The sequence below is a fragment of the Etheostoma spectabile genome, unplaced genomic scaffold (assembly GCF_008692095.1).
Source record: "Etheostoma spectabile isolate EspeVRDwgs_2016 unplaced genomic scaffold, UIUC_Espe_1.0 scaffold00004256, whole genome shotgun sequence".
Taxonomy (NCBI): Eukaryota; Metazoa; Chordata; class Actinopteri; order Perciformes; family Percidae; genus Etheostoma; species Etheostoma spectabile.
Window position 1 is genome coordinate 1,956 of NW_022603127.1, and position 22,223 is coordinate 24,178.

Sequence of the window (22,223 nt, forward strand, 5' to 3'; positions counted from 1 at the left end):
TTTCTGCCGTAAGGAATGTGGGTGTCTGTGCCACCACTTTGCAATCTGACATAAATGTTACCATCTGTAGTAGATATTACTCATATGAATAATTCAAATCTGTATGGTTCCCTCTGTTTAGGAGAGCCAAATCACATTAAAAATCACATTCTGTGTAGTAAATACTTTAATTAATTTTGTAATTCTTTCAGGGTGGTGGGCATGCTGGTGTCTGATGTTTCAAACGCATCAAATACAAGCTGTGATTGAGATTGTGAGTAAAAGTCAAAGCATCCCTCTGTTACCGGTGTTTAATTGTCTAATTAAGCAAAATGAACAGAACAAATTGCAGCGACAAGAAAACAGTCTTGCTGTTTAATTTTGTCAACAACAGAGAAGAGATTCATTTTACAGGTCTGTTGTGTTTTGTTGTTCACATCAGTGTGCTATGATGTGAATTTTTACCCGGTCTCTTCCATGATGCCGCCCAGCTAAGCATCTAGGTGGCAGCCATGTTCTGACCACCGCCCCCTCCTTCTGGGACACAGGTGACTTGTCACCCCATAGAAGAGTCTAATGACAGAAGAGAACTGATGGACACGGATCCAACACCCAACTCTCTCTCCAACACCCCCCCTCAAAACCATCCCCTCCTCCTCTTCGTTTTATTCAGATTAAGCGCCTGGTTTATTAGATCTCTCTATCGCCCCCCTGCTTATCAAGGTTTCATGTTGTCTTTTACCTGCAGAGTTGCGTACGGTTGTTCCACCTCATGCCGATGTTTCTGGCCGAGACTCTGGCACAAAGTGATGGCCTACATTCCCATACTGGAACAAATACCCATTGGAAAACTTTATTTTGAGATGGGACAACGTTAATATACAATGCTAAAGTTAACTTGGCTGCAACAAACATGTGTACTTAAACCAGGATTAAAGTAATGATAATGATAAAATAAGGGCTACAGCCAGCAGCAAGTTTAGCTTAGCATAGAGACTGGAAGCAGGGCTCTGTCAAAACGGTGACAATAGCCTAAAAGTTGTTAAGTCTGTACAAAAACAAATTGTAAAAACACTAAGAAAGAAGAAATTAGTACTTCTACTTTTACCAGAGTTTTTGTTAACACAATTATCTGTACTCTACTTGGAGCATGGGCAGTGAGTACTTTTGCCATCTCTGACGGCCTCTGTAGTGTTCTGTTAGAGTATGTATATATTGGTGTATAGACTAGTGTGTATATTTTTTTGTTTTGGTTGTTTTGTGTTTTGTGTGTAAGCACAGTGTGAGCAACAATGCTCCAAAGAAAACTTCCTCGTATGTGTCCTCATACCTGGCGAATAAAGCAGATTCTGATTCTGATTCTGGTATGCAGGTCACTTAATGTAATCCAAGCAAATACATACGGCCCCACCAGACAGTTTTGTGATACATGGCGTGTAACTGTATGTCAATGATCAAGCTTGTTGCTGTGACCAAGAAACCACCAGCACAATGACTGATACATCATCATTTCCCAATTGTCTTGATGCCAAATATTTGAATTCAAAGTCAGAATCCAATTGACATGTAGAAAAATACAATGCACGTCCAGCTTCTACATTTCCACATGAGTCAGCTTCCCCATTTCTGAGTAACAGGAAATAGCCTGATAAGCAGGACATGTGCAGCGCAACCTCAAAAAGCCATAAAGCAAATGCTTGTGGCTTAAAGATCGAGCTCCACTCATAAAACATCAGACTTATGCAGTCTCTGTGGCGCAATAGGTCAGCACAGTCGGCCGTTAACCGAAAGGATGGTGGTTCAAGTCCACCCAGGGACGTTTGCTACGTAAAGAACCTGGAGTGAGCCAACTCTGGGATTTATCCCCTCCTGCAGTACAATATAGAGCAGTCCCAAGATAACCCAAGTGTTCTTACCTCCATCAGAAGGTACAGTTCTGCAAACCATGTACTGTACATATTAATCTTTACGGTCATTGGTATGCTGGTCACGTGATGTAATACAAGCAAATACATAAGGCCAGACAGAGACAAAAAGTGAGAGAAAAGAGACTAGCTGTCTAAGGATGATCAGTTGAGGTTGTGTGTGTCTTTGAGAACTGTAAGTCATTTAACTGTTGTTGTCAGTTCATTTAAACTAATGAGGAACAATTTGACAAATCAAAATCAAGTCCAGGAACTTATTCTTTGAAATATCACACCTGAGTCTCTCAAGTTCTGACCATTCCCTGACCGGGAATTGAAACCGGGCCAGGGCGGTGAGAGCGCCGAATCCTAGCCACTAGACCATCAGGGAGTCACATCTAACAAATTTATCTTTGTAGATGTGAGTTTTCTTTTCACTTACTGGAATGACTCATATGTTTTAGGCGAGAATGGCGCCTGGCTTGACCTTCAGAAGGCAGGACATGACAGATTACACATCTGTCACTAGTCAGTTTGTATTCTTAAATACCAAGTCTCTTGCTGTTCCTTGACTAGTTGGCCACCCCTGCTTTGCATCGCTCCAGGTATGTTGAAAAAAATCTGTTATGCACCTTTGCATTGCGCTATAATGTCAAAATTTGACCTGAATCCAACAATAACATTACTTGACACTCACATACATTGGTTTTCAGTTAAAAATGTTGGTTAGGGGTTTAGTTACTGCTTGAAAAAATGAAAGAATTGTTATTGAGATGGAGGCAGATGAAGTGTTTATGACCCACCAATGATGACAAAAGGTACATCCACTGTCGGGGTCTGATTTAAAGGAAATGGTACTCTTTAAATGTTAAACTAATGAGGAAGAATTTGACAAATCAACCAAAAACTTGCTCTTTTAAATCTGTATCTGTCAACTCCTGACCATTTCTCTGACCGGGAATTGAACCCGGCCGCGGTAGTGAGGGCGCCAAATCCTAGCCATTAGACCATCAGGGAGTTACATCTATCAAATTTAATTTAACATTGTTGGTTTATATTGTTTTAGGCAAAAATGGGCGCATGGTTAGAGATTAGAAGGCAGTGGTGCCAAATGGAAAACTGCTGTTTCGATTTAATTACATGGTAATAATACAAAAACAGAGGTGTAGTTATTACTTGGAAATGCTTCCGGTAGTTTATGAATAAAAACCATGAATCAGTGGTGGAAAATGCAAACTACCTGTTTCCATTTTATGATTGTAGTAAGACAGAGGTGTAGTGATTACCTGGAAATACTTCTGGTAGTTACTGTCAAACAACCATGAATCAGTGGTGGAAATGCAAAACTACTGTTTCTATTTTATTACGTAGTAAGACAGAGGTGTAGTGATTACCTGGAAATACTTCTGGTAGTTACTGTCAAACAATCATGAATCAGTGGTGGAAAATGCAAAACTGCCTGTTTCAATTTATTACATGGTAATATTAGAATAACAGAGGTGCAGAGATTAGAGGTGCAGAGATTACCTGGAAATACTTACCATGAAATACGTATTGTCCTTCACGTACGTAACGCTGTGCAATCTGACCAGCAGCTAAAACACCTTCCACCATCAAGCACTGGCGACCGGGTTCCTTGTAACACGTTTATTTGAGTAACAAAGGTTGAAAACTGGGAGAAACACAATGACCAGTTACTTAGATAGTAATGAGTCACAGATATTAAACAAAGATAATTGCAAAAACAATATAACTACACACAGCTAGCAAAAATGTAAGAAATGAAATAAAGAAACACGTAATGTATTGTTATACAGTGTACGTAGTATAACCTATGTTGGGATTCTAAATAAACTAAGATATACTTACATGTGGCATTACCCAAGATAAAATTGGCAAACTATCTTACTGAAGTATATCGTCAGTTAGGGCTGAACAATATTGTGTTTTAGCATTGACATCGCGATGTGCGCATGCGCGAAAGTCACATTGCAGGACGTTACGATGTTGACGTTAATACTTTTTTGCTGCTTGATAGAAAGTAACCTTTCACCGTTTCTCCTTTACATGATTATTACCATCCGACCATTCCCCTTTAAGACAGGTAGCCATGTGGGCAACATGTGGATGTGGGTAGAGTAGCCAAAAAATTACTCAAGTAAAAGTACTGTTACTTCAGAATATATGACTCAAGTAAAAGTAAAAGTAGTCATCCAAATAATTACTTGAGTAAGAGTAAAAAAGTGCTTGATGAAAATCTACTCAAGTAGTGAGTAACTGTTGAGTAACGTCTGATTTATTTCTTAACACAAGCATCAATCAGACAGACAAAAATACAAAATAATCATCTTTAGGCAAATTATAGTTAATCCAATCAATAAAATTAATTTATTAATTACAAAACAGCTTACTTGAGAGACTTGTCACATCAAATTAGGATGGATGCTGCATGTGTAAACATTCTGTATGTAACCTAAAAGACAAACATCCACCTCTCCACAGCAAAATAAAAACCACCGCTACGTCTCCTCAGGTTAGAGGTTGAGTTTGTTGAACGCTGACATGTCCGTTTGTTTTGGTCGACACTGAACACACCGCATGATGTAGCTGCTGTTTCACACTTTTCCTAAAGGTAACCACGCTTTTACTATGAGGCGGGGGGGGGGGTCCTCCTGGTTTGCGTTGCCTTGGCGCGTTTTGCTTCTGACGTCTTTGCTAGGACTGTAAAGCTAACCTGTCGCGCTGCTCAAGCGAGTATGGTCCCATGACTGCACAACGACGTGTGATTGGTTAAGCACAGTCACGTGGTAGAGCCTTCAGCGGAAGACTCTCTCTGTCAAAATAAAACATTAAAATGAGACGTACGCTGGGGTAAAAACAATGACGCGTAGAATACCAAAGAGGTAAAAAGAAAAGTAACGAGCTCCTTGTAGCCTAATGTATCGGAGTAAGAGTACAGTTTCTTCTTCACTAATCTACTCAAGTACAAGTAAGAGTATAGTGATTTAAAACTACCCAGAAGTACAATTTTTTCAAAAACTTACTCAAGTAAATGTAACGGAGTATATTTAACTCGTTACTACCCACCTCTGACTATATCAGAGTTTAAAACGTTTCAAGTGCGCAAAACCTTAGATCGCTTAACAGGATTCCCCATACCTCTGATATTCCAACTGATAAATCTGAGAGGTGTGCCTGACCCAGCCATGCTGGGATCTATAATGCCATTAACCATTTAAATAAAAAAAATAACATAAAAAAAAAAATGGTCATAGTGAGCCGGGGTGGACACACCCCCCACTACCCCAAACACAAATACACCCAAAGTCCCCATATAACCATAGATAGATAGATAGATAACTTTATTGTCATTACACATGTACAAGTACAAGGCAACGAAATACCGTTTGGAGCATGCCTCCGGGCCGCTGCTAATACAAGCGCCGCCACACGCACTCCTTGAAAATGATATATGCAGACAGCAACATGGTAATACAACATCACAACGTAATGCACAAGACAACACACACTTCATGTGGACACATGAAGGAATTTTTTGAGGTGGCATTGAGAGGGAGCGAGGAAAACAGAATCGAGGGCAGACAGACGGATGTGGGGCGGGATGGGGGAAGGAGTGTATGGTGTGTGTGTGAGATAGTGAGTTGTGTGTGCAATGTGCGCGTCAAACTGTCTGTGTTGTTAAAAGCTCAGTCCATCGGCGTGACCTTGAAGAGATAACCAGAGCACAGGACGAGATAGAATGGCCAGCTGCTGGTTGTTTTCCTGCTCGTGGTGAAGGGTGGCGGGGGGGGGGGGGGGGGGTAGTTGATCAGTTGCAGTCCAATTTAGGGTGACTCGGTAGAATTTATCTGAATCAATGTCCATCACTCAATTGTCACCGACCTCAGCGTCATGCGAGCATCCATATCACGTAGTGATTTTTGCAGTCCATCTACCTTCTCTGCCAGTCCGGTGGTTACACGAAGCAACTCCACCGACTGGGCCCTGTTGGTATCAATCCCCTCTGCGCTTCCACGGTCCGGTCTGAGATGTTACGAGACAGTTCACAGGACTGGTCAGCCCTTAGATGTAAAACCTTCATCCTCTCAACCACTCCGTGTAGGCACTCTTTAAGTTCCCCAGACAGCTGGTGGGTGAATTTGCTGGCGGCTGTCTTACCAATTTTGCGGTAGGTCAGCGAGACCCCAAGGCCGATGATCAGGAGCCCCCACCAACAGTAGTATGTGGAAAATAATACAATGACTGAGGTGGTGATGAACAGGGCACTCAGGAACGGCCACGTAAAAGCTGGCTTAAAGTATATACTGAATTAACCAAAGACTAAATAAGAGTGTGTGTATGTGTGACATATTATACATTATGCTTTGCAGCTGGGGTACAGCTAGGAGGGAGAGAACAGGAGGGCTATCTTAGTCAGATAAGCTACAGTGAGCACGAGAAGAGGAGATGGTGAGGCCAAGGACACTGAAGTTCGAGACGGTCTGATAACTCAGAGAACAGGACAAGAAGGGAGTGACATAGCTGTCTTGTGAAGTAAATGATAACTGAAAATAATAGACAGGCAAGAAGGAAGAGGCAGAGCAGGGATTGTACCCCAGCAACAGTATAGCTGACCAATCAGGCCCCACAAGGGGAACCATATAACCCTGAGCACGCTATTGTTTAAGTGCCTTTTTGGGAACCTCTGTACTAGACAAGTTTCCATCAGGTCCGTGCACGTAAAACTGCTCGGAAACGCATTTCATCTGTTGACCACAAGAACAAACGCTGTGTTAATTCATCATGGAGTCAGTTGTCAGTTTATAGAAGGATTTCTCCAACAAGTACAATTATCCAAATATCTTCAACGTCCTCCACAGTGAGAACGTCCAGGCAGACCACCTGCCACTCCCGTGAATAGGAATCGCGAACATAGCCTGCCGGGAACGTCCCGCTGGGGCAGGCCGGCTCCCCCGGAGAAGCATGTTTAGATGAAAAAATCTTGTCAATAGCGCTGAGTGACCAGTTAATCAATTCCATTTTGAATGTTTCAGGAAAACAGCAAGCAGGGGACAAAGAGAAAAGAGAAAAGGAGATTCCACAAGACAGGGTAGACAGACTGGGAAGGCCAAGCTAAGATAAGAGGGGAGAGGAGGAAAAACACGTCTGCTCTCGCCAGAGTCAGGAAGAAGAAGAAACAAAGGAGACAGCAGTGTTTCCCACAATAACCAAAAGTTGTCCACAATAGCGTTGAACAACCCGGAGACCATGCAGAATAGACAAAGGTAAGAGAGAGAAAAAAAATCCCGCCGATCTCAACACTGTTTAACAGTATGCACATGAATATAGTAAAGCACGTAAAAATGCTAAATGACAAATAATAGTAGACCCTCAGTCCTGTACTATCAGATGGAGAAAGCATAAATTGAGGTAGTGCTGATCATATCTGAAGTACAAAATACAAAATATATATATTATGTTAAGATTGAAGAAAAAAAAATACCTGCTATAAACTAGGGTGATCCGAGTATCCGGCTGAAACGAGTATCCGGTACGGATAAAGCACTTTTGCCGAGTACAAGTATTATCCGAGTAATATGAGTCAATATCCGTGCTCGGATTGAATACACTCCTCAACTGGCCGCGCAGCGTTCTGTGATAATCACAGCGCCCCCCCCCCCCCCCGCCTACAAACCCGCTCGGATCAATCACACACACACAGAAAATGGAGAAATGCGCTCTCTCTCGCTCTCTCTCTCGCTCTCTCCTGCTCCGTCAGTCAATTCGGTCTGCGGATCTGTTCCGTTAACGTTTAGGGTTTCTTCAGCTTCAGGTTTGTTTTTAACTTCGGTTTGTAGTCCTTACATAGTAACCAGTAGATTTCTGGTGAACGTGGGGTTTGTAGTCCTTACATAGTAACCAGTAGATATCTGGTGAACGTGGGGTTTGTAGTCCTTACATAGTAACCAGTAGATTTCTGGTGAACGTGGGGTTTTGTAGTCCTTACATAGTAACCAGTAGATTTCTGGTGAACGTGGGTTTCAGACATGCTGCTTGTTTTAATGCGACTCCAGTTGCGTCTCTGCCATCGGAGATTTTTTTTTTTTTACTGTCAGCTGCCCGCCCCCTCTCTCTCTGTGTCTCTCTCTTACTCACACACACACAAACACACACTCACACACACACACACACACACACATATACCTGGTGTGGAAATAAAAAATAAAAAGAGAACCAAAAAAAAAAAATCACACTGATCATAAAAAATAAAAAGTTAAAAAAGAAAGTTATATTGAGTATGAAAACTCTTTTTCATTACATTTTACTTCATAATTGCAACCCCATGTGTTGTATTAATTGTTGCAAAACGTTCTGTATATAGTTTGTTTGTTACCATGACAACACCATTGATCTGAAGCTCGATGCTGTCATGTAAATAGTTTCAAATCAGCAATAAATATAACAATTTTTGATCAACTCATATCAATTGCTCTTCAGGTCCATTGACAGTTTTGGCAACGGGCAGCTCAACGTGCATTGTCAATGTTTTTCCACAAGACAGAAGATGGGTGCACCGTTCCCAGCGATGCTGCAATACCGGTCGATGCGTGGAGTGAACGGAGCAAGCCCCTTTTTCAACTCCCATTGCTAAAAATCCATTTAATATGTTGTCCCTGATAGAGGACATATCAGATATTAAACTGATAAGAACAGATTTTTTTTCTTTTGAAAAGAATTTATTGACACTCATTTCATACTTTTGTCATTTAACATGTCACATCAAAGTTACCTTCCAAAATACAACAAGTCAATAAATAATCCATAAGACATCTAAAACAACCGCTCCAAGAGATGCATTATACATAAATAATCCATAAAACATCCAAAACAATTGCTTTAAAAATGCATTACAGATAACATTGTCATAGATTAAAAGGTATAAAAGGTTTTCAATGTAAATGAGTGTCTATGTTAAAATCTCCTCAGCAGGGAGCGCATATGTTATGAATAAAAAGTCCACTGTTGTGCAGGAGTGGGGTGAGTCCCTACCAAGTGGGAACTCATTCCGCTCCCCCAAACAGATTTGGTCTCTCGGGATCCTGTCGAGGTGCTCAGAGGAGACCCTCACCCTGTAGCTCCTTCCCACCGACCTCACCCGGAGGGTCAGGCCGCCGCTGCTTTGAACTTGTACTGTGTGGCTCCGGCTCCTTCGTCCGAATGGGCACAGAGGCGATTCTTCTTTGAGGCTGTGTCCTCGGCCCGCCGCCTGCAGCTCCGGCCATTCGGACCGTCGCTGCGGCCATCCGGATCACAGCCTCGGGGGGGATCTGCATGTGCTTCCTTACCAGCAAGTTTCTGGAGGTCCATATGGCGTCTTTGATGGCGGCTAGGGTGAGCCACTGTTTGGCAAATGTTCGTGCTGGTATCTGTTTTCTTGGCTCACCCCGTACAGCACCAGCTGTGGTGTAAGGACCTCCCTTGCTGGCAAGTACGGGAATTGCAAGGAGCCGGCCATTGCCCACTGTTCTACGGCAGCGCTGCACTCCCAGAGCAGGTGCCTCACCGACTCAGGCGCGCCACAACCTGGTCGGGGGCAAGTTGCGTGCGCCGACATGCCCCGGGAGTGCATTACGGACCTGACCGGAGGATCTCGTGAGCCACCATCCATGACAGGTCCCGGAGTCTGTTTGGAAGAGCGGGATGGTTTACGTTGCGCCAAACTGTTGAGGGCTCGCCCAATGCGAGCCCGCGCACTGGACTCACTGGTTCCCGCTCCTGCACAACAGAAATGAGAGAGCGGTGAGTAGTTAAAACCTGCAACTCCTCCTGCTCAAGGTTAAAATGCCTTAAAAATGACTGGATAAAAGCGTAAGCTGGTGGCAGGTTAAAAGACACTGGAACTCTGAGGTCTGTGGGTAAAATCTTGATTTTCCTGAGGTACGACCCCATCCAGAACCTTGTCATCGCTGCGGTCTTGGGGTTACTGGATGGGGCTGTGGCGGATAAAATGTGCAGGGCGGTGTATCTGCTCCCTAAAAACAAGTACAGGTCAGGCACTCCTTTTCCTCCTTCCTCCTTTGGCTTCTTCATCACGCTTCGTTTCAGTCTTTCCCACTTGGAGCCCCACAAGAAATAAAAGATGGCTCGTTCCAGGTCTAAAATCGTTCTCCTAGGCGGGATAAAAACAGAACTGATTAGTAAAAGCAAAGGTAAAATCACTGCTTTAATGATTAAAACCTTTCCTTCTAAAGTCAGTCCTCTAAGTGTCCAGTATCCTAGTCTCTGTCTGACTTTCCCTACCTTGTCTGCCCAATTTGTTTTCCCTTCCCCTCCCTATCAAACTTGATCCCAAGTATTTTTTGGTCGGTCCGGGTCACAGTCAGGGGGAGTCCTGTCGTCTCAGTCGCCTTCCATGGTCCATAAAATGGGCTTGGGTCTTGCTTCGGTTGAGCTTCGACCCAGAGGCCTGTCCGAACCAGTCAGTCAAGTCCAGCGTCCTGTTGACAGATAAAAGGTCAGTGCATAAAATGTTGATGTCGTCCATATATAAAATGCATTTTGTCTCGAGTCCCCCGCTCCCTGGGACTCTTACCCCATGGATTCGTTGGTCCCTTCTCAAGATCTGTGCCATCGGTTCTATTGAGAGGACGTAAAGGAGGGCAGATAACGGACAACCCTGACGGACACCGCAGTTTATATCCACTGCTGCTGTCAGATGCCCGTTAACAATGAATTTGCTGTTGATCCCCCGGTACAGCAGTCCCACCCAGGCTATAAACCTTCTTGGGAACCCCATTTTTTGCAGTACCTGAAAGAGGTACTGGTGCGAGACCCGATCAAAGGCTTTCTCAAAATCTAAATTCAGGACTACTAGCCGAATGTTTCTGTCTCTCGCATAACAGATGGTGTCTCGGATCAGTACGAGGCTGTCGGTGATCTTCCTCCCCGGGACGGCACAGGCTTGATCCGGGTGAATCAGCTCTCCTAAAAACAGGGACATACGTGAAGCTAATAATTTGCTAAAAAGTTTACAGTCGACATTTAAAAGTGTGATGGGTCTCCAGTTTTTCAAGTCTGTCTTGTCTCTGTCTTTATGTAAAAGCGTCACTATCCCTACTCTAAAACTGTCAGGAAGTCGGTCCAGTTGTTCAAAATCCATAAAAACAACAAGCAAGTCTGGTGCTAAAATGTCCCAAAATGTCAAGTAAAATTCCAAGGGAAGCCCGTCTTCTCCTGGTGACTTCCCTTTCTTAAAAGTTTTTACACAGTTGTTTAGTTCAATCATGGTAAAATCTTGAGTTAAGAGCACATTGTCATTTTTTGCTTGTTCAATTGATTTTAAAACTTCGGTCATGGTGTCCTTATTAACTGCTTTTTCCGTGTACAGTTCACGGTAAAAGTCTTCGACAGTTTCTTTAATTTCCTCTGTTGTGTTAGCTATGCACCCGTTTTCTTTTTTAAGTCTTAACATGCCCCCCCCTTTATTTATGATTTTCTTAAAAAAATATCTTGTGCACTTCTCTCCTTCCTCTATTTCCCTCTCCTTGCTTCTTAGTATGACACCTTTGCTTTTAATTTCTGCTAAAACCGACATCTCTGTTTTAATTTGTTTTATTTCCTCATTAAAATCCATTCCCTGTTGGATTAATTTAAAATACCTCTGAAGTCGTTTCTGCAGTCCCATCATGCGTCTGTTGTCCCTATCTTTTTTCCTCTTACCTGCCTGTCTGTAAAACGTCTTAGTCTTCCCCTTCACCATTTCCCACCACTGTGCGCGTGTATCGTAAAAGTCTTGAAGGGTCTGCCATTCTTTGTATTGCTCCCTGTACTGCCTATCTAGCTCCCTGTCTTCTAACAGGGAGCAATTGAGCTTCCACAGACCGCTTCCTGCCGTCACACCGGAAGAGAGTGAAAGGGTGCAGGAAAGCATTGCGTGATCGGAAAAGAAAACAGGTACTAATCTAGCATCGGTTGGTGGGCAGTCACGTGATAAAATGTAGTCTATGCGAGAGGCTTGGGTGCCGTCACTACTGAACCAGGTGAAGCCCTCCTCTCTGGGATGCATGGTTTTAAAACAGTCCACAAGTTTAAAATCGCTACATATACTTTGTAATAAAAGTGAAGTCTTGTCTGCTTTAAAATCATCCCCTGTTCTTCTCCTGTCGTTCTTGCTTAAAATACAATTAAAATCCCCCCCTACGACTAAAGGTAGCCTACCTAGCATGTGGGGCTGCAGGTCTTCTAAAAGGTCATACCTGTCATTCTTGTCATTAAAGCCATAAATATTTAAGACTTTAAAATCCCTCCCCATAAAAGTCAGGTGTGTTAAAAGTGCCCGACCATCTCTCACCACAGTGCTGCCCTTTACCAAGACTAGAGGGTTTTTTATTAAAATGGCCACTCCATCACTCTTGTTTTCATTTGACCCGCTCCATAGTGACGTTTGTGGCCATAACTCCTCCCATTCCCTGTAGTGCTTTAAAAATGGAAGGCCACATTCCTGTAATAAAAACACATCTGACTTAAAAGAGTTAAGAAAGGATAAAACCGTCTGGGCTCTAACTCTCGACTTGACGCTTCTCACATTGATAGTTGAGAAGGTGAGTGCCATGAGTATGGTTAAGAATAACAAGTATGACATCTTAAAGACAGAAAGGGAGGGACTTCAAATATTTAAACAACAATTATTGAATTTCTTGTGAATGGAGCTCTTCCTTCATTCTCACAGGTGAGAGAGGACGGGGTTGAACTCCATTTCCCTTTCGGACTCTGGGAGTTGGCCTCTGACGCAGGGTTGCGTTGAGCTTAGAGACCTTAGGGGTTGATTGCAGAGCTATGCTTAGGAATGAGACTTCATTGGGTGAATCGGAGGGGAAGACTCTGGGCCCCTCCACAGATGAACTGTCTGAGTCAGTCCCAGCTCTTCCCCTCTTTTCCGAGACTCCAGGAGACTCAGAAGACAATTCTGAAATTAGCCTCTTGCCTGGCTGGGCATTGGGGAGGGGGACATCCTCACTATCACCCTGTGACTGGTCAGTTTCCTGTTCTGAGCCAGCCACTGGGCTAGCTCCGCCTTCTGCCTGCATTGCCACCACTTCCTCCCTGTTCACCACTGGTGGGGCAATTGCAGGCCCCTCCCCTTCTCCCGCCTCCCCTGATCCTTCTCCTCCAATCACAGGATTTGGCGGGAGATTTGAATTTTCCAGCCCAAACAGCTCTCCAAACAATTCATCTTGTTCCTTCTCCGTTCTTTTTGCTGCCGTCTTTAATTTGTTGGCAAATGACTTTGGGCAATCTCTGAAGAGGTGGTTTGTTTCTCCACAGAGATTGCACTTCCTGCCATTGGTGCATTCCGTGAAGGTATGCCCAATTTCTCTACATTTGCCACAAATAATCTGCTGGCACGCTTCTGCCAGGTGCCCATTCTCACCACACTTGCGGCAGAGTTTGGGCTGGCCCTGGTAGTGGATGTAGCCCCTGTTGTTTCCCAGAACTATCATGGATGGCAGATGTTTCAGGCCCTGGAAGCCTTGGGGGTCCTGCCATTGTTGGATGGGGACCCTCCAAGCACAATTCCAAATGCCATCCTCATCTCTCACCTTGGTAGCCTGGCCTTTCACAGTGCAAAATCTGCCCAGCCATAAACAAATGTCATCTGCATTTACGGTTTCATTGAACATTCTGACAATTACAGTTTTAGCTGCATTGTCAGTCAGTTTCTCAACATTAAATGCAGTAAACTGGTGTTTTGCATTTTCGAAACGTATCCAAAATTCTCTCAGCACGGCAGCGGAACAAAAGCTTATATCAAAACCTTTATTAAAAGGTAAAGTCAAGATACAGTTTATGTCTTCTGGGTTGAATTTCAAGATTTTCTGGACTAGCCTCCTGGAGAAGTCAAGCCTTGATATAACAAGGGGTTCATTTTCGTTAAATGTAAATCGGACACTGTGGTGCCTCCGCATGCCGGCATGGTTGGCCGACATGGTGGAGGCACCACACTTCAAAAGGGATGAAAGAAGCTAAAAACGCCTAAAACAGTCTAAAAAACAACAAGTAAGCTAAAAATAAGGTAAAACACTGATTTAAAAAGCAAAATAAAGCTTGCCTAATAAATACTAAAACGCACTTACCTTTCTTGTTTGGTCTGGTCGATGTTGTAATCCCCACAGAGTAGTAAGCAGTCCTCTAGACCAATGAATTCCTCAGTGAAAGTATTTCAACTACAAACAAGATGAAATTTGTTCACAAAGAATGAGTACACTATCCTCCAAAAACCCGCTACAAAACTAGGCCACAAACAGGCAAAAGTTTTGTCCGGACATAGGAGGCGATCGCAGTCTTAGCCAAAAGGCCGAGAAGCGATGACCACCACCTCTTTGCTGTCCGATGCGACCTCCCCGGACGGTTCTCAGTTGTCACGGTCCAGTAATTTTAAAAGGACATAACAGCTGCTACTTGGCACCCCCGTCCAAGCAATTTTGGTTTTCCCAAGTGGTCAAGCTTCTGCCAACCTGCAATGTTCCCATGCTGTCACATTTTAGCTGCGTTTAAGAATCTGAGTTTCCTTATGGAGAGCGCATTTGTTTTTTACAAGTACAAAAGGCTTAACCAAACAGCAAAGCCCACCAAAAATAATTTCAACTCATAGGCGTTCCTCTCCACGGAAGTCTTTAGTAAAAGGCGAAAGGCTTGTGCGTTATGAAGAGAAACCAGAGTAAGTGCAGCCCACGCTCGAGAGCAGCCGAAATGCCCAGTCTTCCCAGTCCCAACCCTCGCGGTGATTCTCACTTGGTGTGCCGCTTTCCAAATCCAAGGCCTGGCCTATTGCCACACTGTCACAGGGCCAATATTTTGTCCTTGCTGTTTTTCCGCCAATAAATAGTGCAAATCTTGCTACACTTTTGTATGGCTTTATCTTGCCAAGTATTATAACAACGTTTTGATACCAGGAACCCAACGAGGTCATTCAGGTTTTGCGACAACTTCTGACGGTAAAATCTGCCAGCCATGTCTCTTCAGGTCCATTGACAGTTTGAGCAACGGGCAGCTCCACGTGCATCGTCAATTGTTTTTCCACAAGACAGAAGATGGGTGCACCGTTCCCAGCGACGCTGCAATACCGGGTCGATGCGTGGAGTGAATGGAGCAAGCCCCTTTTTCAACTCCCATTGCTAAAAATCCATTTAATATGTTGTCCCCTGATAGAGGACATATCAGATATTAAACTGATAAGAACAGATACTACACTTGATCTTAGCCAAAAGGCCGAGAAGCGATGACCACCACCTCTTTGCTGTCCGATGCGACCTCCCCGGACGGTTCTCAGTTGTCACGGTCCAGTAATTTTAAAAGGACATAACAGCTGCTACTTGGCACCCCCGTCCAAGCAATTTTGGTTTTCCCAAGTGGTCAAGCTTCTGCCAACCTGCAATGTTCCCATGCTGTCACATTTTAGCTGCGTTTAAGAATCTGAGTTTCCTTATGGAGAGCGCATTTGTTTTTTACAAGTACAAAAGGCTTAACCAAACAGCAAAGCCCACCAAAAATAATTTCAACTCATAGGCGTTCCTCTCCACGGAAGTCTTTAGTAAAAGGCGAAAGGCTTGTGCGTTATGAAGAGAAACCAGAGTAAGTGCAGCCCACGCTCGAGAGCAGCCGAAATGCCCAGTCTTCCCAGTCCCAACCCTCGCGGTGATTCTCACTTGGTGTGCCGCTTTCCAAATCCAAGGCCTGGCCTATTGCCACACTGTCACAGGGCCAATATTTTGTCCTTGCTGTTTTTCCGCCAATAAATAGTGCAAATCTTGCTACACTTTTGTATGGCTTTATCTTGCCAAGTATTATAACAACGTTTTGATACCAGGAACCCAACGAGGTCATTCAGGTTTTGCGACAACTTCTGACGGTAAAATCTGCCAGCCATGTCTCTTCAGGTCCATTGACAGTTTGAGCAACGGGCAGCTCCACGTGCATCGTCAATTGTTTTTCCACAAGACAGAAGATGGGTGCACCGTTCCCAGCGACGCTGCAATACCGGGTCGATGCGTGGAGTGAATGGAGCAAGCCCCTTTTTCAACTCCCATTGCTAAAAATCCATTTAATATGTTGTCCCCTGATAGAGGACATATCAGATATTAAACTGATAAGAACAGATACTACACTTGATCTTAGCCAAAAGGCCGAGAAGCGATGACCACCACCTCTTTGCTGTCCGATGCGACCTCCCCGGACGGTTCTCAGTTGTCACGGTCCAGTAATTTTAAAAGGACATAACAGCTGCTACTTGGCACCCCCGTCCAAGCAATTTTGGTTTTCCCAAGTGGTCAAGCTTCTGCCAACCTGCAATGTTCCCATGCTGTCACATTTTAGCTGCGTTTAAGAATCTGAGTTTCCTTATGGAGAGCGCATTTGTTTTTTACAAGTACAAAAGGCTTAACCAAACAGCAAAGCCCACCAAAAATAATTTCAACTCATAGGCGTTCCTCTCCACGGAAGTCTTTAGTAAAAGGCGAAAGGCTTGTGCGTTATGAAGAGAAACCAGAGTAAGTGCAGCCCACGCTCGAGAGCAGCCGAAATGCCCAGTCTTCCCAGTCCCAACCCTCGCGGTGATTCTCACTTGGTGTGCCGCTTTCCAAATCCAAGGCCTGGCCTATTGCCACACTGTCACAGGGCCAATATTTTGTCCTTGCTGTTTTTCCGCCAATAAATAGTGCAAATCTTGCTACACTTTTGTATGGCTTTATCTTGCCAAGTATTATAACAACGTTTTGATACCAGGAACCCAACGAGGTCATTCAGGTTTTGCGACAACTTCTGACGGTAAAATCTGCCAGCCATGTCTCTTCAGGTCCATTGACAGTTTGAGCAACGGGCAGCTCCACGTGCATCGTCAATTGTTTTTCCACAAGACAGAAGATGGGTGCACCGTTCCCAGCGACGCTGCAATACCGGGTCGATGCGTGGAGTGAATGGAGCAAGCCCCTTTTTCAACTCCCATTGCTAAAAATCCATTTAATATGTTGTCCCCTGATAGAGGACATATCAGATATTAAACTGATAAGAACAGATACTACACTTGATCTTAGCCAAAAGGCCGAGAAGCGATGACCACCACCTCTTTGCTGTCCGATGCGACCTCCCCGGACGGTTCTCAGTTGTCACGGTCCAGTAATTTTAAAAGGACATAACAGCTGCTACTTGGCACCCCCGTCCAAGCAATTTTGGTTTTCCCAAGTGGTCAAGCTTCTGCCAACCTGCAATGTTCCCATGCTGTCACATTTTAGCTGCGTTTAAGAATCTGAGTTTCCTTATGGAGAGCGCATTTGTTTTTTACAAGTACAAAAGGCTTAACCAAACAGCAAAGCCCACCAAAATAATTTCAACTCATAGGCGTTCCTCTCCACGGAAGTCTTTAGTAAAAGGCGAAAGGCTTGTGCGTTATGAAGAGAAACCAGAGTAAGTGCAGCCCACGCTCGAGAGCAGCCGAAATGCCCAGTCTTCCCAGTCCCAACCCTCGCGGTGATTCTCACTTGGTGTGCCGCTTTCCAAATCCAAGGCCTGGCCTATTGCCACACTGTCACAGGGCCAATATTTTGTCCTTGCTGTTTTTCCGCCAATAAATAGTGCAAATCTTGCTACACTTTTGTATGGCTTTATCTTGCCAAGTATTATAACAACGTTTTGATACCAGGAACCCAACGAGGTCATTCAGGTTTTGCGACAACTTCTGACGGTAAAATCTGCCAGCCATGTCTCTTCAGGTCCATTGACAGTTTGAGCAACGGGCAGCTCCACGTGCATCGTCAATTGTTTTTCCACAAGACAGAAGATGGGTGCACCGTTCCCAGCGACGCTGCAATACCGGGTCGATGCGTGGAGTGAATGGAGCAAGCCCCTTTTTCAACTCCCATTGCTAAAAATCCATTTAATATGTTGTCCCCTGATAGAGGACATATCAGATATTAAACTGATAAGAACAGATACTACACTTGATCTTAGCCAAAAGGCCGAGAAGCGATGACCACCACCTCTTTGCTGTCCGATGCGACCTCCCCGGACGGTTCTCAGTTGTCACGGTCCAGTAATTTTAAAAGGACATAACAGCTGCTACTTGGCACCCCCGTCCAAGCAATTTTGGTTTTCCCAAGTGGTCAAGCTTCTGCCAACCTGCAATGTTCCCATGCTGTCACATTTTAGCTGCGTTTAAGAATCTGAGTTTCCTTATGGAGAGCGCATTTGTTTTTTACAAGTACAAAAGGCTTAACCAAACAGCAAAGCCCACCAAAAATAATTTCAACTCATAGGCGTTCCTCTCCACGGAAGTCTTTAGTAAAAGGCGAAAGGCTTGTGCGTTATGAAGAGAAACCAGAGTAAGTGCAGCCCACGCTCGAGAGCAGCCGAAATGCCCAGTCTTCCCAGTCCCAACCCTCGCGGTGATTCTCACTTGGTGTGCCGCTTTCCAAATCCAAGGCCTGGCCTATTGCCACACTGTCACAGGGCCAATATTTTGTCCTTGCTGTTTTTCCGCCAATAAATAGTGCAAATCTTGCTACACTTTTGTATGGCTTTATCTTGCCAAGTATTATAACAACGTTTTGATACCAGGAACCCAACGAGGTCATTCAGGTTTTGCGACAACTTCTGACGGTAAAATCTGCCAGCCATGTCTCTTCAGGTCCATTGACAGTTTGAGCAACGGGCAGCTCCACGTGCATCGTCAATTGTTTTTCCACAAGACAGAAGATGGGTGCACCGTTCCCAGCGACGCTGCAATACCGGGTCGATGCGTGGAGTGAATGGAGCAAGCCCCTTTTTCAACTCCCATTGCTAAAAATCCATTTAATATGTTGTCCCCTGATAGAGGACATATCAGATATTAAACTGATAAGAACAGATACTACACTTGATCTTAGCCAAAAGGCCGAGAAGCGATGACCACCACCTCTTTGCTGTCCGATGCGACCTCCCCGGACGGTTCTCAGTTGTCACGGTCCAGTAATTTTAAAAGGACATAACAGCTGCTACTTGGCACCCCCGTCCAAGCAATTTTGGTTTTCCCAAGTGGTCAAGCTTCTGCCAACCTGCAATGTTCCCATGCTGTCACATTTTAGCTGCGTTTAAGAATCTGAGTTTCCTTATGGAGAGCGCATTTGTTTTTTACAAGTACAAAAGGCTTAACCAAACAGCAAAGCCCACCAAAAATAATTTCAACTCATAGGCGTTCCTCTCCACGGAAGTCTTTAGTAAAAGGCGAAAGGCTTGTGCGTTATGAAGAGAAACCAGAGTAAGTGCAGCCCACGCTCGAGAGCAGCCGAAATGCCCAGTCTTCCCAGTCCCAACCCTCGCGGTGATTCTCACTTGGTGTGCCGCTTTCCAAATCCAAGGCCTGGCCTATTGCCACACTGTCACAGGGCCAATATTTTGTCCTTGCTGTTTTTCCGCCAATAAATAGTGCAAATCTTGCTACACTTTTGTATGGCTTTATCTTGCCAAGTATTATAACAACGTTTTGATACCAGGAACCCAACGAGGTCATTCAGGTTTTGCGACAACTTCTGACGGTAAAATCTGCCAGCCATGTCTCTTCAGGTCCATTGACAGTTTGAGCAACGGGCAGCTCCACGTGCATCGTCAATTGTTTTTCCACAAGACAGAAGATGGGTGCACCGTTCCCAGCGACGCTGCAATACCGGGTCGATGCGTGGAGTGAATGGAGCAAGCCCCTTTTTCAACTCCCATTGCTAAAAATCCATTTAATATGTTGTCCCCTGATAGAGGACATATCAGATATTAAACTGATAAGAACAGATACTACACTTGATCTTAGCCAAAAGGCCGAGAAGCGATGACCACCACCTCTTTGCTGTCCGATGCGACCTCCCCGGACGGTTCTCAGTTGTCACGGTCCAGTAATTTTAAAAGGACATAACAGCTGCTACTTGGCACCCCCGTCCAAGCAATTTTGGTTTTCCCAAGTGGTCAAGCTTCTGCCAACCTGCAATGTTCCCATGCTGTCACATTTTAGCTGCGTTTAAGAATCTGAGTTTCCTTATGGAGAGCACATTTGTTTTTTACAAGTACAAAAGGCTTAACCAAACAGCAAAGCCCACCAAAAATAATTTCAACTCATAGGCGTTCCTCTCCACGGAAGTCTTTAGTAAAAGGCGAAAGGCTTGTGCGTTATGAAGAGAAACCAGAGTAAGTGCAGCCCACGCTCGAGAGCAGCCGAAATGCCCAGTCTTCCCAGTCCCAACCCTCGCGGTGATTCTCACTTGGTGTGCCGCTTTCCAAATCCAAGGCTGGCCTATTGCCACACTGTCACAGGGCCAATATTTTGTCCTTGCTGTTTTTTCCGCCAATAAATAGTGCAAATCTTGCTACACTTTTGTATGGCTTTATCTTGCCAAGTATTATAACAACGTTTTGATACCAGGAACCCAACGAGGTCATTCAGGTTTTGCGACAACTTCTGACGGTAAAATCTGCCAGCCATGTCTCTTCAGGTCCATTGACAGTTTGAGCAACGGGCAGCTCCACGTGCATCGTCAATTGTTTTTCCACAAGACAGAAGATGGGTGCACCGTTCCCAGCGACGCTGCAATACCGGGTCGATGCGTGGAGTGAATGGAGCAAGCCCCTTTTTCAACTCCCATTGCTAAAAATCCATTTATATGTTGTCCCCTGATAGAGGACATATCAGATATTAAACTGATAAGAACAGATACTACACTTGATCTTAGCCAAAAGGCCGAGAAGCGATGACCACCACCTCTTTGCTGTCCGATGCGACCTCCCCGGACGGTTCTCAGTTGTCACGGTCCAGTAATTTTAAAAGGACATAACAGCTGCTACTTGGCACCCCCGTCCAAGCAATTTTGGTTTTCCCAAGTGGTCAAGCTTCTGCCAACCTGCAATGTTCCCATGCTGTCACATTTTAGCTGCGTTTAAGAATCTGAGTTTCCTTATGGAGAGCGCATTTGTTTTTTACAAGTACAAAAGGCTTAACCAAACAGCAAAGCCCACCAAAAATAATTTCAACTCATAGGCGTTCCTCTCCACGGAAGTCTTTAGTAAAAGGCGAAAGGCTTGTGCGTTATGAAGAGAAACCAGAGTAAGTGCAGCCCACGCTCGAGAGCAGCCGAAATGCCCAGTCTTCCCAGTCCCAACCCTCGCGGTGATTCTCACTTGGTGTGCCGCTTTCCAAATCCAAGGCCTGGCCTATTGCCACACTGTCACAGGGCCAATATTTGTCCTTGCTGTTTTTCCGCCAATAAATAGTGCAAATCTTGCTACACTTTTGTATGGCTTTATCTTGCCAAGTATTATAACAACGTTTTGATACCAGGAACCCAACGAGGTCATTCAGGTTTTGCGACAACTTCTGACGGTAAAATCTGCCAGCCATGTCTCTTCAGGTCCATTGACAGTTTGAGCAACGGGCAGCTCCACGTGCATCGTCAATTGTTTTTCCACAAGACAGAAGATGGGTGCACCGTTCCCAGCGACGCTGCAATACCGGGTCGATGCGTGGAGTGAATGGAGCAAGCCCCTTTTTCAACTCCCATTGCTAAAAATCCATTTAATATGTTGTCCCCTGATAGAGGACATATCAGATATTAAACTGATAAGAACAGATACTACACTTGATCTTAGCCAAAAGGCCGAGAAGCGATGACCACCACCTCTTTGCTGTCCGATGCGACCTCCCCGGACGGTTCTCAGTTGTCACGGTCCAGTAATTTTAAAAGGACATAACAGCTGCTACTTGGCACCCCCGTCCAAGCAATTTTGGTTTTCCCAAGTGGTCAAGCTTCTGCCAACCTGCAATGTTCCCATGCTGTCACATTTTAGCTGCGTTTAAGAATCTGAGTTTCCTTATGGAGAGCACATTTGTTTTTTACAAGTACAAAAGGCTTAACCAAACAGCAAAGCCCACCAAAAATAATTTCAACTCATAGGCGTTCCTCTCCACGGAAGTCTTTAGTAAAAGGCGAAAGGCTTGTGCGTTATGAAGAGAAACCAGAGTAAGTGCAGCCCACGCTCGAGAGCAGCCGAAATGCCCAGTCTTCCCAGTCCCAACCCTCGCGGTGATTCTCACTTGGTGTGCCGCTTTCCAAATCCAAGGCCTGGCCTATTGCCACACTGTCACAGGGCCAATATTTTGTCCTTGCTGTTTTTCCGCCAATAAATAGTGCAAATCTTGCTACACTTTTGTATGGCTTTATCTTGCCAAGTATTATAACAACGTTGTTTGATACCAGGAACCCAACGAGGTCATTCAGGTTGCGACAACTTCTGACGGTAAAATCTGCCGCCATGTCTCTTTCAGTCCATTGA

The 22,223-nt window shown here is 44.6% G+C and overlaps 17 non-coding genes and 1 pseudogene across 17 annotated transcripts; all 18 read right to left on the reverse strand.

Annotated features, from left to right (window-relative positions):
• Positions 1 to 8,447: 8,447 nt before the first annotated feature.
• On the reverse strand, positions 8,448 to 8,624 carry LOC116677035 (uncharacterized; annotated as a pseudogene).
• A 5,864-nt stretch (positions 8,625 to 14,488) lies between these two features.
• Positions 14,489 to 14,605, reverse strand: LOC116677036 (U5 spliceosomal RNA). The gene has a single exon (XR_004328901.1). It is a non-coding gene; the product is annotated as a U5 spliceosomal RNA (small nuclear RNA).
• Positions 14,606 to 14,973: 368 nt separating this feature from the next.
• LOC116677031 (U2 spliceosomal RNA) lies at positions 14,974 to 15,164 on the reverse strand. Its single transcript, XR_004328897.1, has one exon. It is a non-coding gene; the product is annotated as a U2 spliceosomal RNA (small nuclear RNA).
• A 238-nt stretch (positions 15,165 to 15,402) lies between these two features.
• Positions 15,403 to 15,519, reverse strand: LOC116677037 (U5 spliceosomal RNA). Its single transcript, XR_004328902.1, has one exon. It is a non-coding gene; the product is annotated as a U5 spliceosomal RNA (small nuclear RNA).
• A 368-nt stretch (positions 15,520 to 15,887) lies between these two features.
• On the reverse strand, positions 15,888 to 16,078 carry LOC116677042 (U2 spliceosomal RNA). The gene has a single exon (XR_004328907.1). It is a non-coding gene; the product is annotated as a U2 spliceosomal RNA (small nuclear RNA).
• Positions 16,079 to 16,316: 238 nt separating this feature from the next.
• Positions 16,317 to 16,433, reverse strand: LOC116677038 (U5 spliceosomal RNA). The gene has a single exon (XR_004328903.1). It is a non-coding gene; the product is annotated as a U5 spliceosomal RNA (small nuclear RNA).
• Positions 16,434 to 16,801: 368 nt separating this feature from the next.
• LOC116677046 (U2 spliceosomal RNA) lies at positions 16,802 to 16,992 on the reverse strand. Its single transcript, XR_004328911.1, has one exon. It is a non-coding gene; the product is annotated as a U2 spliceosomal RNA (small nuclear RNA).
• A 239-nt stretch (positions 16,993 to 17,231) lies between these two features.
• Positions 17,232 to 17,346, reverse strand: LOC116677045 (U5 spliceosomal RNA). The gene has a single exon (XR_004328910.1). It is a non-coding gene; the product is annotated as a U5 spliceosomal RNA (small nuclear RNA).
• Positions 17,347 to 17,714: 368 nt separating this feature from the next.
• On the reverse strand, positions 17,715 to 17,905 carry LOC116677047 (U2 spliceosomal RNA). Its single transcript, XR_004328912.1, has one exon. It is a non-coding gene; the product is annotated as a U2 spliceosomal RNA (small nuclear RNA).
• Positions 17,906 to 18,143: 238 nt separating this feature from the next.
• On the reverse strand, positions 18,144 to 18,260 carry LOC116677039 (U5 spliceosomal RNA). The gene has a single exon (XR_004328904.1). It is a non-coding gene; the product is annotated as a U5 spliceosomal RNA (small nuclear RNA).
• A 368-nt stretch (positions 18,261 to 18,628) lies between these two features.
• On the reverse strand, positions 18,629 to 18,819 carry LOC116677048 (U2 spliceosomal RNA). The gene has a single exon (XR_004328913.1). It is a non-coding gene; the product is annotated as a U2 spliceosomal RNA (small nuclear RNA).
• Positions 18,820 to 19,057: 238 nt separating this feature from the next.
• LOC116677040 (U5 spliceosomal RNA) lies at positions 19,058 to 19,174 on the reverse strand. Its single transcript, XR_004328905.1, has one exon. It is a non-coding gene; the product is annotated as a U5 spliceosomal RNA (small nuclear RNA).
• A 368-nt stretch (positions 19,175 to 19,542) lies between these two features.
• On the reverse strand, positions 19,543 to 19,733 carry LOC116677032 (U2 spliceosomal RNA). The gene has a single exon (XR_004328898.1). It is a non-coding gene; the product is annotated as a U2 spliceosomal RNA (small nuclear RNA).
• A 238-nt stretch (positions 19,734 to 19,971) lies between these two features.
• Positions 19,972 to 20,088, reverse strand: LOC116677041 (U5 spliceosomal RNA). Its single transcript, XR_004328906.1, has one exon. It is a non-coding gene; the product is annotated as a U5 spliceosomal RNA (small nuclear RNA).
• Positions 20,089 to 20,456: 368 nt separating this feature from the next.
• Positions 20,457 to 20,646, reverse strand: LOC116677034 (U2 spliceosomal RNA). The gene has a single exon (XR_004328900.1). It is a non-coding gene; the product is annotated as a U2 spliceosomal RNA (small nuclear RNA).
• Positions 20,647 to 20,884: 238 nt separating this feature from the next.
• Positions 20,885 to 21,001, reverse strand: LOC116677043 (U5 spliceosomal RNA). Its single transcript, XR_004328908.1, has one exon. It is a non-coding gene; the product is annotated as a U5 spliceosomal RNA (small nuclear RNA).
• A 367-nt stretch (positions 21,002 to 21,368) lies between these two features.
• On the reverse strand, positions 21,369 to 21,559 carry LOC116677033 (U2 spliceosomal RNA). Its single transcript, XR_004328899.1, has one exon. It is a non-coding gene; the product is annotated as a U2 spliceosomal RNA (small nuclear RNA).
• Positions 21,560 to 21,797: 238 nt separating this feature from the next.
• On the reverse strand, positions 21,798 to 21,914 carry LOC116677044 (U5 spliceosomal RNA). The gene has a single exon (XR_004328909.1). It is a non-coding gene; the product is annotated as a U5 spliceosomal RNA (small nuclear RNA).
• Between the last annotated feature and the right edge of the window lie 309 nt (positions 21,915 to 22,223).